The sequence below is a fragment of the Dermacentor variabilis genome, chromosome 11, assembly GCF_050947875.1.
Source record: "Dermacentor variabilis isolate Ectoservices chromosome 11, ASM5094787v1, whole genome shotgun sequence".
NCBI classification, from domain to species: Eukaryota; Metazoa; Arthropoda; class Arachnida; order Ixodida; family Ixodidae; genus Dermacentor; species Dermacentor variabilis.
Genome location: NC_134578.1, coordinates 55,573,023 through 55,593,508, shown reverse-complemented (window position 1 = coordinate 55,593,508; position 20,486 = coordinate 55,573,023). Strand labels below are relative to the sequence as shown.

Genomic DNA, 20,486 nt, shown 5'->3' with positions numbered 1-20,486 from the left:
GGAAAAATCTTAGGATATTTTCCACGTGGTGTGGGCATGCCAATCAACCCCGCACGTTCCCCTTATACCCAACCCTACGCGGTAGGATCGGGAGACGGCCCTGCTCGGCGGCTCCGACCTGGCGAGCAAGAAGGCCCTGGTCGGCCGTGCCCGAGCCGCGGCTAGAGCCAATGGGCTCCTGTAATGAGGAGCCCACGTAGTCTTTATAAGGAACGGCCCCTTAAGGACTGCTCCACCCCCTTCTGTTCTGCTCGCGGATTTCTCTATGCATGGGCAGGTCCGTGTCGGCGTCGTCCTTGGCGATCAAGGTTTTTAGAAGCAGCTCGGCGGACTGCAATACGCTTTCCGTACGATCGCCGTCTGGTGTTTTCAGTGGTGGCAAAACCGTTCGATTGTCGCATGCTCCCACCAATAAAGTTTTTGAGTCAGTCAGTCATACCTGTGCGAAATCAAAGAATTAAAACCTCTTCTTTCTTGAAGTTGAGTCATACCGCCAATAGGTATCCGCTGCCGACACTTGGTCAATAGCTCGCTGTTACTACACTTCATCTGGTCGACCGCGTCTCGCGAGTGTCCTTGCCTAAAAAGAGTTTATAGCTTACGCCGTGGACGTAAGTTAATCGTTCGCAGACTCTCTCGAATATTCCTCTTTTTTACTGCGATAGCAATTCTGCAGAGGCTCGAGGCGTGTTCGCACTGTCACTGTTGGTGGTGCCTTTGTCATCGTCGTCGTCGTGCTGTCCCGCTATCGAAGACGCATGCGCCGCTCCCGCGCCGAGTGCTAGGGGATATTCAGAGACGCCGAGTGCGTTTGGCTGCAAAAACGAAGCGAAGGCAGCGTTCATGCCTGCTCAGTCGGCTCGGGGATGGAGCCAGGCCAACATCCTGACTTTTTGCTGCGGGCATTGCTGCTGCGCGCGCACGCATTGATCTGAATGGACACTTTAACTGAACGGATGCGTAAGACAGTTTTAGAATTGCGTTTGTCGCCTTAAGCTCAGAAAACTCCTTTAATGTTATAGGCACTTTACAGGCACAACGCCAACACAAACTAAATTGCGCCTTTCACGAGCAAAAAATATCGGCGAGAGAGACATAATTAAGAAAATACTTTTAATGCGTAAGCATTCTTTGGAGAGTACCGCGTAAAGTGCAATGCATTGTACCTGCACAAAAAATGCATAATTTGCGAAGATTTTTTTAATTGGGCCTTATCGCTTATTATGCTACAAATGATCTATATTATATATTATTCAAATGATCTTATTATAAGCGATAAGGAACGATTAAAAAATTGATCTTAGATGAAACCGTTCTCGTCAGGCTGCCTGAACGCTTACTTTTTCTCATCAGGGTCCTGTGTGTTGAGAAGCCTGCTATAGGGCTGCTGGGCATAAAATAGAAATAAATGATAGGTACATGTGATAATAGTATAATAATAAATTATTGGTGGCGTTGAAAAAATAATCTGGTGACGCCACCGTAGCCACGTCAAGGTCGTAACAAAAAAAGGGAAAAGAAAACACAAAATAAAAAAGGAATAATATGTCTGTGACGGCGCTCCGGCTTAGTTATTACGATGACTTTAAGGGCGCCATGCAGCTTCCTGCCAATCCATCTCTACACCGTTCAGTACATGCCACTTCTCGAGTCGCTCGACAGTGTGCAGAGGCGTGTCGCCGGGAAACGTCTCCGCATTGAGATTTCCGGTGAGCTTGCAGTCTGTGAGAACCTCGATTCACACCGCAGTTGCAATAAAAACTGTGCATGGCTTGGCGGATGTGAGCGGACATGTGCTGCTCCAAATGTTCCATTTATCCTGCATTATTAGCAGACTGAGATGGATGCATAAGTGCCACATTGGAGAGACGCTTTGGCTCTCGGTTGTCGCGCGCATATTACAAGGGTTCACCTCTCGTCCTCTATCAGGAGTTTACTAGTGCATTCAAAGCGTGCAAAATCTCTTCAACGTTGAGGAGGCCGTGCCATAACGTGACGCAAACCGACTGCAGATGTTCGTCAACTCAATATAATGGTATAGATAAAATTATACAGTTGGCCGAAATAAAGCCGAAGCGCACTGCTAATTCATTTAGCAGTATTTTCTTGTTTTATTGCAATACCGAATTAAATGCGTACCGACCTTGTAAAACGTTTAAAACAGAACGAAAAGGAGTGCAGAAGATAAAAACAAGAACGCAGAAGAAAATGAACTACAGAAAAAGAAAAATTGAAATGACGTTTCACATCGTGAACGCCGGTTGCGCGCGAGCGCATGGTTTTTGTTCTTTTTTTGCGCATTGTACGTAGAATGTTTTAAAAATGCGTTGCAAGTGAACCGCTTTTTCAAGGCTTATTTGTATTTCCTGTTATATGTCCGTTCCCTTATATTTATGAGCTGTAAAGTGTCATTAGCAAAGATGGTAGGGCACTCTAAGGAGATGCACTCTGTCATTTCAAGCAATTTGGTAATTTATTATTCACACTATTCATTCCTCCCCTTTTCTCCTTATTCCTCTTCTGCAGTCGCCTGGGCACGCCAAGTTCGTGCCTTCTGCCGGACTTGTTCAGCTCGTGGCCGGCGCTTGGCGACTACTTCAGGGTCGATCGACTCACGCTCGGCCAGACATCGCTTGCGTTGCTGATCCGTCCTTCTCGCTCGGCGCTCGGCCTCTCGATCATGAAACGAACCCGGTACGCCCATAGCACACACAGCACTCGTAGCAATTGACAGAGGTCAACCCAGCGCGCCTCCACCTACCCTCCCACTCCGCGACACTTCGCCTCCTTTCTTCGCCGCTTCCACTCGACGCCACCTACACTTTCCACTATGTGGCGCAGCTTTGCCGCTCCCCTCCGTACGCGCTTGCCTCCCGGCGACGCACATAATCTTGTCGATGTCACAGACGGAGCATGTGTCTGCACGCAAAAAAGACAGTTCGCAAAGCAGAAGCAATGTGCGCCCAATTATTTAACGTTTTGGCTTCGCGATGTGGAATATTATATATGGCTTTATATTTGTTACAAATGATTGAGGGCATTGACAGAGAAAGTGTAGGAGCGGGGTTGAAGATTAATATGGAGAAGACAAAGATAAATCTCAATAGAATGACAAGGGAACGAGAGTTAAAGCTCACCAGTCAGCCTCAAGAGTGTGGGGAGTACGTTTACCCAGGTCAATTACTCGCAGGGGTTGCTGATCATGAGAAGGAAATTTACAGCATAAAAATGAGATGGGGTGTATACCGCAGACATTGCAGATCCTGACTGGAAGCTTACTACCATCATTGAAAAGAAAGATGTACAATCAATGCATTATACCGGTGCTAACATATGGGGCAGCAACTTGGAAGTTAACAAAGAAGCTCTAGAACAAATTAAGGACCGCGCAAAGATCGACGGAACGAAGAACGTTAAACGTAACATTAAGAGACCGGAAGAGAGTGGTGTGTATCGGAGAGCAAACGGGGACAGCCGCCATTCTAATTGACATAAAAAAAAGGGAGCTGGGCAGGCCATGTAGTGCGTAGTGTAGATAACTGGTGGACCACCAGAGTTAGAGTGGGGGTCAAGAGAAGGGAAGCGCAGTTGAGGACGGCAGAAAACTAGTTGGGTGGTGAAATTAGGGAATTCGCCGGCACAAGTTGGAATCGGTTGGCGGAGGATGGGGGTAATTGGAGAACCCGAATTGGAATTGCGTGATATGAAACGATCAACCCCAAGTGTGGTTTAGGCAGTTGGGCTCAGTCTGGTTAATGTGCCTGTCAAGCACTTCGCTCTCTAGCATACACAGACACACACATGGAGCTCCAAAACAAGAGCTTAGAAAAATATTTGCAATTATCACAACATACAAACTGCCGTAACATTTAAGAAATTGTTGCAAGAAATTTACATACAGTCAGCAATTTACACAATAAGTTTCGTAGATAATACTGCAATACGACCCTCTGAAAGCATGTTATAATACATTGCAGATGAATTACATTGCTTCCACGTGGGCGCGTAATAATTGCAGAAACCATTTCTCCAGGACCTCCACTGGGCCGCTTGACAACGTGCTAAAAAGAGTGAAACCAAACGGCAGCGTGCTGTACTGCGCTAGGCACAGACGTGTCCACACTGTGGTGAGTCTCCAATGGTCTGGCCTCCTTTTTACTGTTTGTGCCATCTTGTCTGTACGCTTGCGTAAGCTGGGTGTTTGTATGTGCAAAAGTACACCAGCCGAATTTTTAAGTTGTCTACAATACACATTTAGGATAAAGTGGGATACTGGGGTAAATCAGAGACTTGTGCCAGAAATCATTTTCATATTCATGTTGTGATGTATTTGTCAACTAAGCCTGTTCTGATCAAATTTTGCTACCCTCTGTGCAGAAAAAAAGTGTGAAAATGCTTTTCTGCAGGGCATTTGCTGCGTCAGTTGACAACGTACTGAGAGAAGAGAAACTTTTCTGCGAGGTGATGTTCTCAGCTGGGGACATACACTAGACTTTCCGGTAAGTGTTCATATGCAACCCTTCTTTATGCAGTGGTTTTTCTACGAGCCCTAAGTACAATAAGGTTAGCAAATACGCAAAGTCGTTCTTTAGAGTTTGTGCCTTATTGTCTGTACATTAACACTAGCTGTGGGTAAACACATTCACACACATACACTCGCATGTACTGCCTGGGTATGCAAAAGTACGCCTGCCCAGCATTTCTACTTTTTGCAATACTTCAGATGAATGACGGATACGGGGTGAAAGCCAAAATTCCTCACCAAAGATGAGTTTTCAAGTTATATGATGTTTTGTCTATTTCGTAAAAATGCATCTCGCCATGTTTTGATTATCTGCTGCATAGAGAGGCAAATTAATTTTCTTCATGGGGCAATGGTGCGTGCATGCTGTCTAACGTGCGCCTGTGAATGCTACTGTCAAAATGGGAACGCAGAACGTGAGAGAAGTTGAATGTCAAATAAATGACTTCTTTGCCATGATAGACCGAGGCTGTAGCAAAAACGCGCAAAGCTTAGCACCAAACTGAAGTTTCGGGGTATCCACGGGTATACCGATACTGAAATTGATTTATACTCCGATTGCAGTGCTCGGATTTCAGTCAGCTACAGGCACTGATTGGGACTGGCAACTGTTGAGTAGCAAGACCCATGGTCTAATCTCCAGCATACACACTGCAAAGAGTTTGCTTATAACTACACAATAAACTTAGGGAGGCAGAGCTCCCACAATATGTCCAAGAAGGTAGACGCAAAATAGAAATAAATCGATGTTTTAAATGTGGAAGTGCTGCCTTAGGAATTAGCGTCCCCGAGAATGCGAGTGCAGAATGCGTGTTGCTGGCTGAATTCAGACTAGTGATTTGATGCCCCTGGTGGGTCTGTATAGGTCTCCTTGCACCGCGCAACATGGTGGATGAGAAGGGCCCGCCGTGTAATCCAAGCAATTTTCACTTTACAGTTTGGGTTTTGGGATTTCAGAAAACTCGAGTGCGTTCTGTCTCATAGAGTGCGTCGTGCAGACGCTTCTTGCGAAGAATGGTCGGAATAAACCTATGAGTTTGCTTTTTCGAAAATTGCTTGCTAAAACTTGCTTTTTTGACAATGATTCGTCCCATTTTTCACATGCTTGTTACGCGAGTATTCCATTTTCTTGAACTGCTACTGAACGACGTTAGCAGCCCAACATGTTTGCAGGGGACGTTAATCTTGCTATGTCTCTCCGGAGGCTGCGCTATCATTAAGTGTCGATTGAATTTATCTTTGCAGAATCCTTTTGGACCGCTTTACAACGTGCAGGAGCGGCTACGCTGTGACGCCGTTGCAGATAGCAGCGAGCAGTGGACGCTTTTGGGCAGGTTCGTTACCTTAATGTTTCTGATGAGCTTTAATCTGTGAGGCCCTTTATTTCAGATATTTTCCAACAAGAGTAGATGCTCATGCCGAAGAGTGCAGTCAGGACCATTAAAAGTGGTAACATCGATCAGGAAATAGCGCTGTTCAGATGGAGGCAATTTGGTGCTACTTGAGTTCGTTTTGGCTACCATGATACAAAGACACAACCACACACGACACAGTGTTTGCGAAAGGGGCTGAATCGTATGAGAGTTGCAGAACATTAAATATGTTTCATTTGGTACGTGTGTATCAAAAGGACAAGTGAATGCCTCGAAAATGCTTGTGTGCAGCAGGCGAGCAAGTATGGTGCGTAAGGTCACCTATTTATTCCCTTCTTGTGCATATAATGACTATATTTGTGATTCGTCTGCGGCATACTTTAACGTGAAGCTTGGGTCGGTTAAACGGGTATTTATGTTGCAGTTACAGCGCATGTTTGGTGTGAGGGATACGCGGCAACAATGCCGCATGACACATTTTCTGATAATCTGCGTCTCACTAGTGCACTGCGCTGTTGCAAAACGCCTGTGCGCTGTCCCATATTTTGTTGCCGATATCGTGGACTTAACGCTGCCATCACCTTAACGGTGCTCTACCTTCTTGAATGATTTCTTATGTCCACATGATGCATGAATAACTACAAAGAAACGAGAACCTAAGCATATCTTCAGAAGCATAAAATTCCAACTGGCAAAACGATAACTAAGATGGATTGAATGCAATGAATGCACCATGTGTCACTGCACTACAACTGCACATGAAAGTAGTTTATTTCAGGCGTTCATGCCTATGTTTTCCAGTCAGTTTCAATTCAATCTTGATTACTCCCTTTCCACCTTGGGCGTGTTTTGTGTCGTTTGGCGAAGACTTTGAGAGGGGAGATGTCGTAAGGCCATTTGCTAAAATTCGTCACACAAAGCGGGTAGCTCCTATGCTCAATTGAAAATTAACAACTTTCTCTAATCTTGGTCTCGGAAGTAGCAGAAAGCAGTATGCACAGGAAAACTTCACCTTAACAAATTCGAAGTTAGAGCCGAACATTGTCTGAAACCTGCAGTGCCCAATAACCACACGGCGTGTTCAGCTGCTTATTTAGTTATGGGGTGCGCTGCAATAGCTTAATTGGTGTATCTTAACCAGCGCTCAGGTATGTGCAGAAGTTATCTGGGACTGTGGTTAGATGACACGGCATGTGTAGAAGCCTCATTCTTCCATGAATTGCGATTATAGTGCTCCGCTATTTGCATCTCCATATAAACCTTCAATTAGGAGAGCATCCAAAAAAAACACAGTGGATGTCGTAGGTAGAGCGCAGGCGCAGCCGCCAGCATAGCAATGCTGCCGGTTTGGTCTATGCCAGATAGCCGTCAAGTTTCAGGATTTTGATGTGCTGCATCAAACCTTTTACTGTAAGAAATTGCTTGCCTATAAACATGACTTAATAAAAAGGTAAAAGATCAGAAGTTGTATGCGTGCACTAGAAATTGTTAGTGAGGCACATTGCAAACGGAGCGAAGTGTGGCGCAACTGTGCCTCTATATATGAAGATTTTATGCTTTGGCTGTAAATTGTTGTGTACGTCGCGAAATGTTGACTGAGCTGCAAGAAAATTAACAATTCTGTAAAACGGCTGCCAAGTCAACTTCGTATTACCAGCTCGCGCATTGGTGTATACTGCTAGTTCATCGGCGCAATATAGATTGTAAGAATGCATTTTCGCAGAACCTCTGCCTGGGCTCTTAACAACTGGCGTTGAGACAGTGACCACGCCACTTGAGCGAGGTGATCTGAGAAGATTGGATGATTAAGTAGTGCGGTTTAGCATTTATTTAATGGCCTTTCCGGTGTTAGTCTGGCTGCAGGTATGAGAGAGAAAATAGGCTTGTGCCAGCCTGACTCTCTGCTTTAGCTTAGCCTCTATGCTGCAGGAAAAGCGCACTACCTTTCTCTGGTGTACAGACTAATTTAGTCACATTAGCTTATAGCTTTTAATATTTATTTCAATGATACTGTATATTGATAACGTTAGTTTGTTGGCAGAAATGGAGTATAGAACTATAGTAATTTAATACACCTGTCACACAGGAAGATATATAGATTTGTATGTAATGACATTTGATACATCAAATCTCATTAGATAACATGCGATTCTACACGTTAGACTGTCAGTTGCAGACCAGAGAAATCGCGATCCGTCGAAGGCACAAAAATTTCATTTATGTGCAAGAACATACATCAACTGAATTAAAAAAAATACTTAATAAACGTGTTAGCGTTATGGTCTTTGTCCCCAAATATTAGGTGGTAGATTGCTCGCACCAACTGCACCATTATGGTACTGAACATGGCCAACGACGTTTTTGACGATATTGCTGATTTTAATTTGTTCGCGGCCATTCTTCGGCGAGACTACTCATTTGTACAAAAAGGCATTCGAATGAGCTAGGCTGGCTAATGCGTATTCAGAAGCTTTTTTACTCTAATGTTAGATATCCCGGCGTAGCAGATAAATAACCAAAATAAATGCAACTCTCATTACATCAGTCCTACTGGACAAAGAATTCGTATACTTCACATGTTCAAGGAAAGCCCCATCAGTAGCAGACCAATCCTCTTAATCTCGTTGGAAAATCTTAAGGATGCAGTTGCTTGTAGTGTATGTTGTTGAGATGAAATTCGTATACTTTACATGCTCAGTGAAAGCCCCATTCATCAGCGGACTAATCCACTCAACATCATTGGAATGTCTTGAGGGTGCATTCATTTGCTTGTAGTGTGTGTTTAGACAACTTTGCTGTAGTTGCTCCCTTCGTGTGTTGAGGACGGAGTCAAAACCAGTGCCATGATATTCTGTGACACGGCTTGCTTCATAACATGTTTTCCTTCCAGCACTCACACTGACTGAGCAACATTTGGAACGCTTTGTGCCTTTTACACCAATACAGTCTCCAATGCTTGCCTCTTTTTACCGTTTGTGCTTCTTGTCTGCAAGCTTACGTAAGCTGGGTGTTTGTGTGTAGATGTACAGCAGCCGAATTTTTAAATTGTCTACCAAACAAGTTTAGGGTGAAGTGTGATACTACGTTAAAGCAGAGACTTTCGTCAGAAATCTTTTATTTTCATAATAATCTTATGTATTCGTCAACTAAGACGGTTCTCATCATATTTTGTTATCCTCTGTGCGGAAAAAAAATTGTGAAAATGCTTTTCTGCAGGACATTTGCTGCGTGAGCTGACAACGTACTGAGAGAAGTGAAACCCTTCAGCGAAGTGATGTTCTCAGCTGGGACATACACTAGGGACATTCCGGTAAGTGTTCATCGGCAAGCCTTTTTTATGCAGTGGTTTTACTGCGAGCCATAAGTACAATAAAGTTAGCAAATATGCAACGTCATCCTTTTTAAGTTTGTGCTACACAGTCTGTACATTAACACTAGCTGGGTAAGCACACACTGACACATACAATCGCATGTAATGCCTGCGTATTCAAAAGTACACCTGCCCAGCATTTCGACTTCTTGCAATACTTCAGACGAATGACGGATACGGGGCGAAAGCCGAAATTCCTCACCAAAGATGAGTTTTCAAGTTATATGATGTTTTGTCTATTTCATAAAAATGAATCTCGCCATGTTTGCATTATGTGCTGCATAGAAAGGCAAATAATTTTTTTCATGTGGCAGCAGAGCGTGCTGGCTGTCTGAAGTGTCCCTTTGGATGCTACTGTCAGAATGTGACGGCAGAGCGTGAGACAAGTTGAGTGCGAAATAAATGACTTCTTTGGAAAGAATAATTTTTGTACTTTTTCAGCAATAATAGACCGAGACTGTAGGAAAATCGAGCAAAGCTTCACACCAAACTCAATTTTCTTGGGATCTACTGGTAAACCTATACTGAAATTGATTTATACTCCGATGGCAATACTCGGATTTCAATCGGCAACAGGCACTGGTTGGGACTGGCAACTGCTAGAGTACCAGGACCCATGGTCTAAACTCTTGCATACTGCAAAAGAGAATGCGTACCTATACAGTAAACTTAGAAGAGCTTCCGCAATATTTCCAAGAATGTAGACGCGAAATGCAACCAAATAAATGTTTTACCATGGAAGAGCTGGCTGAAGAAGTTTGCGTCCCTGAGAACACAAGCGTAGGATGAGTGTTGCTGGCTGAAAGCCTAGTGATTTGATGCCTCCAACGGGTCTGTATGGGTCACTTTGCAACGTGCAACATGATGGATGAAAAATCCCCGTCGAGGAAGCCAAGCATTTTTCATTTTACATTTTGCATTCTGGGATATCAGAAAACTCGGGTGCGTTTTGCCTCATAGAACGCGTCGTGAAGACGGTTCTTGCGAAGAACGGTCGGAATAAGCACTCAGCGGCACACGCTTGCTTTTTTGACAATTATACGTCCAATTTTTCACATGCTTCTTACGCGAGGAGCATTCTATTTTTTTGAACAGCTACTGAACGACGCTAGCTGCCCAACATGTTTGCAGGGGATGGTAAGATTGCTATGTCTCTTCGGAGGCTGCGCTATCATTGAGTGTCGATTGAATTTATCTCTGCAGAATCCTTTTGGACCGCTTTACAACGTGCAGGAACGGCTACGCTGTGACGCCGTTGCAGATAGCAGCGAGCAGTGGACGCTTTTGAACAGGTTCGTTCCCTTAATATTTGTGATGAGCTTTAATCTGTGAGGCCCTTTATTGCAGACATTTTCCAGCCAGAGTATATGCTCATGCCGAAGAGTGCAGTCACGGCCACTAAAAGTGAAACATCGATCAGGCAATAGTGCAGTTCAAATGGAGGCAATTTGGGGCTACTTGAGGTAGCTTAGGCCAACACGACAAAGCGCTGTATAGCGAAAGGGGCTGAATCATATGACAGTTGCGGAATATTGAGTCTGTTTCATCTGTACGTGTGTATCAAAAGGACAAGTGAACGCCTGGAAAATGCTTATGAACAGCAGGTGGAGCAAGTATGGTGCGAAAGGTCATCTATCTGCTCCCTTCTTGTGCATATGATACCAGCACTATATTTGTGATTCGTCTGCGGCATACTTTCACACGAAGCTTAGGTCGGTTAAACGGGTATTTGTTTCAGTTACAGGGAATGTTTGGTGTGGGGGATACGTGGCGACAATGCGTATGACAAATTTTGTGATAATCTGCGTCTCACTACTAACTGGATTGCGCTGTTGCGAAACGCCTGTGTGCTGTCCCATTTTTTGTTGCTGCCATCATGGGCTTAACAGTGCTCTACCTTGTCGAATAAGTTATGCCTACCTCTCTAAATGTGCTTTTCGGGACTTCCCTTGGAGCACGTACTGACTCAACTGATTTGTTGTCTGATACTCATATCTTCATATTTGTCTTGAACAAGCCGGGGCAATTGATCTTATTTCTGAGACCATTGAGCAAGTAGTGTCACTTCAATGAGGTTACATTTGATCAATGAGACTTTCGTGCGTGGATACAGGCACATGATGCATGAATAACCACAAGAAACTAGAACCTATGCATATCTAAGAAGCACAAGATGCCAACTGGCAAAAGGATACCTAAAATGGATTGAATACAATGAATGCACTGTGCGTCACTGCACTACAACTGCACATCAAAAGTGCAGTTTATTTCAGGCGTTCATGCTGATGTTGTCCGGTCCGTTTCTATTCAATCTTAATTACTCCCTTTCCACGTTGGGCCCGTTTCGTGTCGTTTGACGAGGACCTTGAGAGGAAGGATGTCGTAAGGTCACTTGCTCACATTCGTCACACAAAGCAGGTAGCTCCTTACGCTCAATTCATAATTAACAACTTTCTCCAATCTTTGTCTTGGAAGTAGCAGAAAGCAGTATGCACACTAAACAAATTTGAAGTTAGAGCCAAACATTGGCTGAAACCTGCAGTGCCCCAACAAACAACCAAAAATTCGTGTTCAGCTGCCTGTTATTGCTAGAAATCAGTGCTGGTGCGTTTATGTGTGTCAAAGTCGCAATTGATAAGTCGGAGGTGTTTTTCTGTCGTGCCAGGAGTGCGCTGCAAGCGCTGAATTAGTTTATCTGAACCAGTGCTCAGCTATGTGCAGAAGTTATTAGGGGCTGTCGTTAGACGACACAACAGGTTTAGAAGCCTCAACACTCAATGTGTTGCGAATAATGTGCTCCGCTATTTGTATCTCCATGTAAACTTTCAATTTGGCGAGCATGCGGAAAACCAGGTGTGGCAGACGTCGGTAGAGTGGAGGCATAGCCGCCAGCTCGGGAGTGCTTCTGGTTTGGTGCTTTGCCAGATAGCCGTCAGGTTGCAGGAGTTTTGATCAGCTGCATCAAACCATTTACTGTAAAACATTGCTTGCCTATAAACATTACTTAATAAAACGGTAAAAGATGAGTAAGTTGTATGCATGTGCTAGAATATGTTAGCGAGGTACATTGCAAACGGACCGAAGTGTGGAGCAACTGCCTGGCTATATATGAAGTTTTTATGCTCTAGTTGTGAATTGTTGTGTATGACGCGAAATGTTGACTGAGCTGCAAGAAAATAAACTGTTCTGTAAAAGGGCTGCACGAGTAAACTTCGCATAACCAGCTCGCACATTGGTGTATACTGCCAGTTCATCGGCGTAATATAGATTGCAAGTATGAATTTGCGCAACAGTTCTGCTTGGGCTCTTAACAACGGGCTTACGAGACGGAAGTTTGGATGATTAAATAGTGCGGTTTAGCATTTATTTAATGGCATTTGCTCTTTTACCCTGGCTGCATGCATGAGAAAGAAAATAGGCCTGTGCCAGCCTGTCTCTACCACAGGAAAAGCGCACTACCTTTCTCTGGTGTACATGCTAATTTAGTCACATTAGCTCATAGCTTTAATTCATATTTCGATGATACTGTATATTGATAACGTTAGTTTCGTTGGCACAAATGAAGTATAGAACTATGGTGATTTAATACACCTGTCACACAGGAAGTTATACAGGGATTTGTATGTAATGACATCCGATAAATCAAATGTGATTAGATAACATGGGATCTTGCACGTCGACTGTCAGTTGCAGAGCATGGCAATCGCGATCCGCCGAAGGCGCACAAAGTTCATGTGCACGAACATGAACTAAATAAAAAAATACTTAATAAAAGTTTTAGCATGATGGTATTCGCCCCCAAATATTGATGTTTTATTACTCGCACCTACTGCACGATTATGGTAGCGAACATGGCCAACGACGTTTTTGACCATGTTGCTGATAACGAGAATTTTGAGATTTTGCTAAGAACACTTGAAATCCTAAACGTAATTTTTACAATTTTTTCATTTATTTGTTAGCGGCCATTCTTCGGCGAGACTACTCATTTGTACAAAAATGCATTCGAATGAGGAGAGCTGGCTAACGAGTATTCAGAAGTTCTTTTACTGTAATATTAGACATCCCTGCATAGCAGATAAATAACCAAAATAAATGCAACTCTCATTGCATCGGTTTTGCTGGACAAGGAATTCGTATACTTTACACGTTCAAGAAAAGCCCCATCAGTAGCAGACCAATCCACTCAACCTCTGGAAAATCTTAAGGATTTATTTGCTTGTAGTGTATGTTGTTATCAAAGTCATATACTTTACATGTTCAATGAAAGCCCCATTCAGCAGCGGACAATTCCACTCAATATCAATAGAATGTCTTGAGGGTGCATTGGCTTGTAGTGTGTGCCGTTGAGATCACTTGATGACAGGGTGAAAACCAGGGCTGTGACGTCAAAACCAGTGCGATGATATTCTATGACACGGCTTGCTTCATAACCTTCCTGCATTGACACTAACTGAGCAACATTTGGAACGCTTTGTGCCTTTTACACCTATACAGTCTTCAATGGTTGCCCCCTTGTTACTGTTCATGCTTCCTGTCTGCACGCTTGCGTAAGTTGGGTGTTTGTGTGTGCAAAGTACACCAGCCGAATTTTTAAATTGTCCACCGTACAAATTTAGGATAAAGTGGCATACTAGGTTAAAGCAGAGTTGCGTCGGAAATATTGCATTTTCATATTCATCTGATGCATTCGTCAACAAAGACGGTTCTCATCATATTTGGTTATCCTCTGTGCAGAAAAAAATTCGTGAAAATGCTTTCCTGCAGGACATTTGCTGCGTCTGTTGACAACGTACTGAGAGAAGTGAAACCGTTCAGCGAGGTGTTCTCAGCTGGAGACATACACTAGGGACATTTCAGTAAGTGTTAATCTGCAGCCATTTTTTATGCAGTAATTTTAATGCGAGCCCTAAGTACAATAAGGTTAACAAATGTGCAGTCGTCCTTTTTTAGAGTTTGTGCCCTACTGTCTGTACAATAACACTGGCTGTGGGTGAACGCACACTGACACACATACACTCGCATGTACTGCCTGTGTGTGCAAAAGTACACCTGCCCAGTATTTCGACTTTTTACAATACTTCATACAAATGGCGGATACGGGGCGAAAGCCACAATTTCTCACCGAAGACATGCGTTTTCAAGTTATATGATTCGTGTATCTCATAAAAATGCATCTCGCCATGTTTCGTTTATCTGCTGCATAGAGGGGCAAATTAAATTTTTTTAATGCGGCAATGGTGTGTGCTTGCTGTCTAAAGTGCACCTGTGAATGCTGCTGTCAAAATAGGAACGCAGAGTGTGAGACAAGTTTAACGCAAAATAAATGACTTCTTCCGATAAAATAATTTTTGTACTTTTTAACCATATTTTAACCGAGGCTGTTGTAAAAACGCTCAAAGCTACGCACCAAACTGAAGTTTCGTGGGATCCACTGGTAAACCGATACTGAAATGATTGCAATGCACTCCGATTGCAATACTCGTATTTCAATCAGCAACAGGCACTGGTTGGGACTGGCAGCCCATGGTCTAATCCCATGGGCTGCCAGTCCAAAGACCATAATTTAATCTCTAGCAGACCATGTACAAAGACCCATGGTCTAATCTCTAGCATACACAATGTAAAAGACCTTGGGTACCTATAAAATAAACTTAGGGAGGCAGAGCTTCCACAACATGTCCAAGAATGTAGAAGCCAAATACAAACAAATCAGTGCTACCGTAGAAGAGCTGCCTGAAGAAGTTTGTGTCCTTGAGAACACAAGTGCAAAATGCGTATTATTCAGCCCAGTGATTCGATGCCTCCGCCGGGTCTGTATAGGACACTTTGCGACGTGCAACATGATTGATGAAAAAGGCCCGCCGTAGCAGTACAGTTTGGGTTTTGGGATTTCAGAAAACTTGGGTGTGTTCTGCCTCGTAGAGGTCATCGTGCGGAATTTTCTTGCGAAGAATAGTCTGAATAAACACTCAATGGCACAAGCTTGCTTTTTCGACAATTATTCGTCCCATTTCTCACATGCTTGTTACGCGAGGAGTATTACCTTTTGTTTGTAACCGCTACTGAACGACGCTAGCTGCCCAACATGTTTGCAGGTTACTGTAAGCGTGCTGTGTCCTTCCGGTGGCTGCGTTATTATTGAGTATCCATTTATATTTATCTCTGCAGAATCCTTTTGGACCGCTTCACAACGTGCAGGAACGGCTACGCTGTGACGCCGCTGCAGATAGCAGCGAGAAGTGGACGTTTTTAGACAGGTTCGTTACCATAATAGCTGTGATGAGCTTCCAATCTATGAGGCCCTTTTGTTGCAGATAATTTCTAGCTAGAGTAGACGCTCATGCCGAAGAATGCAGTCAGGGCCATCAAAAGTGCTTGCCGAAGAATGCAGTCAGGGCCGCCAAAAGTGCTTACATCGATCAGTCAGTAGTTTAGTTCAGATGGAAGCAATTTGGTGCGACTTTAGTTCGTTTTGGCCACCACGACACAACGCTGTGTAGCGAAAGGGGCTGAATCGTATATTTGCGGAATATTGAATCTGTCGCATCTGGTACGAACGTATGAGAAAGACAAGTGAATGCCTGGGAAATGCTTGTGTGCAGCAGATGGAGCAAGTATGGTGCGAAAGGCGTTTTATTTATTCCCTTGTGCCTATAATATCAGCACTATATTGTGATTCGTCTTCGGCATACTTTCACGCGAAGCTTAGGTCGGTTAAACGGGTATTTATGTCGTAGTTAGTGTGATTGTTTGGTGCGAGGGATACGTGGCAACAATGCCGTATGAAAATTTTTTGATAATCTGCGTCTCACTAGTGCACTGGGCTGTTGCAAAAAGCCGGTGTGCTGTCCCATCTTTTGTTGCTAACATCGTGGCTTTAACGCTGCCGTGGCCTTAACGGTGGTCTACCTTTTCCAAAGATTCCTTATGTCTACCTCCCTAAATGTGCTTTTCGGGACTTGTCTCGGAGCCCGAACTGACTCAGCTGGTTTCTTGTCTTATGCTCATATCTTCTTATTTGTCGTAAACAAGCAGGAACAACCTGTCTTTTTAATAATGTGAAACCATTGAGCACGTAGGGCCACTTTAAGGAGGTTACATTTCGTCAAGATGACAAATGTGAAACAGGAAAATGGCATGGCAATGAGACTTCTTGCGCTGATACAGGGACATGATGCATGAATAACCACGAAAAATGAGAACCTAAGCATATCTAAGAAGCGTAAAATGCCAACTGGCAAAACGATACCTAAAATGGATTGAATACAATGAATGCACCGTGTGTCACTGCACTACAACTGCACATGAAAGTACAGTTTAATTCAGGCGTTCATGCGTATGTTGTCCAGTCAGTTTCAATTCAATCTTGATTACTCCTTGACATAAAAATTGTAACAGCGCAAGCACATGCAACCACAAAGTACCAAGGACGAGACACAAGCGCTGACTGTCTCGTCCTTAGTACTTTGTGGTTGCATGTGTTTGCGCTGTTACAATTTTTATGTCAAGTATGCACCAACTCGCCCAGAAAGAAACTCCCTTTCCACCTTGGGCCTGTTTCGTGTCGTTTGACGAGGACCTTGAGAGGGAGGATGTCGTAAGGTCACATGCTCACATCCGTCACGCAACGCAGGTAGCTCCTACGCTCAATTGAAACTTAACTTTCTCCAATCTTGGTCTTGGAAGTAGCAGAAAGCAGTATGCACACTAAAACTTCATAACAAATTTCAACATGGAGCCAAATAATTGGCTGAAACCTGCAGTGCCCAAACAAACAACCACAAAGGTGCACTCAGCTGCCTAATACTGCTGGAAGTCAGTGCTGATGCTTTTTAGTTATGCGAGTAAAAGCAGCGGATTCAGAAGTCAAAATTTTTTGTTGTGCGAGGAGTGCGCTGCAGGCGTTGAATTAATGTATCTCCACCAGTGCTCAGGTATGTGCAAAAGTTATTTGGGACTGTGGTTAAAGGACACAGCATGTGAGAAGCCTCATTCCTCCATGTATTGCGAATAATTTGCTCCGCTATTTGTATCTCCATATAAACCTTCAATTAGGAGAGCATGCTGAAAAAAAAACAGGAGTGGAATACGTCGGTAAAGTGCAGGCATAGCCGCCAGCTTGGCAGTGCTGCCGGTTTGGTGCTTTGCCAGATAGCCTTCAGGTTGCAGGAGCTTTGATCAGCTGCATCAAACCATTTACTGTAAAACATTGCTTGCCTATAAAGATGACCTAATAAACGGTGAAAGATCATTAAGTTGTATTCATGTACTAGAAAATGGTAGTGAGGCAGGTTGCAAATGCATCGAAGTGTGGCGCAACTGCCTCACTATATATGAAGACTTTACTCATTGGCTGTGAATTGTTGTGTACGTCGCAAAATGTTGACTGAGCTGCAAGAAAATGAACTGTTCTGTAAAACTGCTGCACAAGTCAACTTCGTATTACCAGCTCGCCCATAGGTGTGTACTGCCAGCTCATAGGCGTAATATAGATTGTAAGAATGCATTTGCGCAAGACCTCTGCTTGGGCTCTTAACAACGGGCGTACGAGACAGTGACCACGCCAATTGAGCGAGGTCAGCTTCCGAGAAGATTGGATGAATAAATAATGCGGTTTAGCATTTATTTAATGGCCTTTCCTGTTCTAGTAGGGCTGCACGTATGAGATAGAAAATAGGCTTGTGCCAGCATGTCTCTCTGCTCTTCAGGAAAAGCGCACTACCTTTCTCTGGTGTACATACTAATTGAGTCAAGTTAGCTCATAACTTTTAATTTTTATTTCGACGATACTGTATATTGATAACGTTTGTTTTGTTGGCAGAAATGGAGACGTTCAGAACTATGGTAATTTAATGCACCTGTCACACAGGAAGTTATATAGGGATTTGTAAGTAATGACATCCGATAGATCAAAATGTAATTAGATATCGGATGTCATTACAAACATGCGATCCTACACGTTAGACTGTCAGTTGCAGACCATGGCAATCGCGATCCGTCGAAGGCACACAAAGTTCATGTATGTACTAGAACATACATGAACTAAATAAAAAAATACGTAATAAAAAACGTTTTAGCGTGCTCGTATTCGCCCCCAAATATTAGGTGTTTTATTGCTCGCACCAACTGAACGATTATGGTACTGAACATGGCCAACGACGTTTTTGACCATGCTGCTGATAACGAGAATTTTGAGATCGAATAATTGAATTTTTTGCTAAGAACACTTTAAAAAACGTAATAATTTTTGACAAAACTTATTTTAATTACTTTATTTATTCGCGGCCATTATTCGGCGAGTCTACTCCTTTGTACAAAAATGCATTCGAATGAGCTAAGCAGGCTAATGCGTATTCATAAGTTGTTTTACTCTAACGTTAGATATCCCGGCGCAGCAGATGACTAACCAAAATAAATGCAACTCTCAATACATCAGTATTACTGGACAAAGCATTCATGTACTTTACATGTTCAAGGAAAGCCCCATCAGTAGCAGACCAATCCACTCAACGGCATTGGAAAATCTTAAGGATGTATTTGCTTGTAGTGTATGCTGTTGAGATGAACTTCGTACACTTTACATGTTCAATGAAAGCCCCATTCAGCAGCATACCAGTCCACTCAATATAACTAGAATGTCTTGAGGGTGCATTTGCTTGTGTGTGTTGTTGAGAACACTTTGCTGTAGTTGCTCCCTTTGCGTGTTAACCACAGGACACGGAGTAAGACATTTAGGAGGTGGAACTCCCGTCAGCACGAGCGAGCGCAGGCGACCAGATAAGGTCACAATTGTTGTATGCGCCGACGGGGCCGTACACAGTGGCGGCGCCATGCGGCGCGTCGTAGAAGCCGCAGCGAAAAAAAGAAAATGCAGCGCCCAGGCAGGGGGCTCAGGCGTGCCCTCAACGGCGGTACTTTCTTTCCAGGCCACAAGGCACCGCCAGCACGATAACGGCTCCGCGGGCTTGTGACCTTTTCTGGTGGCCGCAAACAGCGAATCCACTCCTAAATATTTCTTGCGCCGTGGCACAGGATCAAAACCAGTGCTGCGACGTGAAATCCACTGCCATGATATTCTATTGCACGGCTTGTTCCTTAACATTGGACAACGCTGACATTTACTGAGCAACATTTGGAACGCTTTGTGCCTTTTACACCAATACAGTCTCCAATGGTGGCCTCCTTTTTACTGTTTGTGCGTCTTGTCTCCACGCTTGCGTAAGCTGGGTGTTTATGTGTGCAAAAGTACCCCAGCCGAATTTTTATAATGTACCACACACTTTTAGGATAAAGTTGGATACTAGGTTAAAGCAGAGATTTGCGTCAGAAATCATGCATTTCCATATTCATCTTATGTATTCGTCAACTAAGACGGTTCTCATCATATGTTGTTCTCTGTGCAGAAAAAAAAATCGTGATAATGCTTTTCTGCAGGAGATTTGGTGCGTCAGTTGACAACATACTGAGAGAAGCGAAACAGTTTCATCGAGGTGATGTTCTCAGCTGGGGACATACACTAGGGACATTCCGGTACGTGTTAATCTGCAACCCTTCTTTATGCAGTGATTTTACTGCGAGCCTTAAGTACAGTAAAGTTAACAAGTATGCAAAGTCGTCTTTCTTTAGTTCGTGCCATACTGTCTGTACAAAAACACTAGCTCTGGGTAAACACACACTGACACACATACACTCGCACGTACTGCATGCGTATGCACAAGCACTCCTGCCCAGCATTTCAACTTTTTACAATACTTCATACGAATGGCGGATACGGGGCGAAAGCCACAATTTCTCAGCAAGGATATGAGTTCTCAAGGTATATGATGTTTCGTGTATCTCGTAAAAATACATCTCGCCATGTTTGGATTATCTGCTGCATAGAGAGGCAACTTCATAATTTTTTTTTCATGTGGCAATGGTGCGTGCTTTCTGTCTAACGTGCACCTCTCAATTCTACTGTCAAAATGGAAACGCAGAGCGTGAGGCAAGTTGAATGCGAAATAAATGACTTCTTTGGATAAAATAATTTTTGTCCTTGTTAACCATAATAGACCGAGGCTGTAACAAAAACGCGCAAAGTTTCGTAGCATCTACTGGTAAACCGATACTGAAATTGATTTATACTCCCATTGTGGTGCTCGGTTTTCAATCAGCAACACTCACTGGTTGGGACCGGCAGCTGTATAGTACCAGCACCCATGGTCTACAGCATACACAC

The 20,486-nt window shown here is 43.6% G+C and overlaps 1 protein-coding gene across 5 annotated transcripts in view; it reads left to right on the top strand.

Annotated features, from left to right (window-relative positions):
- LOC142564533 (uncharacterized) overlaps positions 1 to 20,486 on the top strand; it is a 103,704-nt gene that overhangs the window by 8,961 nt on the left and 74,257 nt on the right. For all 5 annotated transcript variants that reach the window (XR_012824594.1, XR_012824595.1, XR_012824596.1 and 2 more), the window contains exons 2-9: positions 4,034 to 4,127; positions 4,407 to 4,499; positions 5,768 to 5,856; positions 9,112 to 9,205; positions 10,469 to 10,557; positions 14,033 to 14,124; positions 15,437 to 15,525; positions 19,703 to 19,798. The gene's annotated coding sequence lies outside the window, so the exon portion shown is untranslated. The remainder of the gene's footprint in view (positions 1 to 4,033; positions 4,128 to 4,406; positions 4,500 to 5,767; positions 5,857 to 9,111; positions 9,206 to 10,468; positions 10,558 to 14,032; positions 14,125 to 15,436; positions 15,526 to 19,702; positions 19,799 to 20,486) is intronic.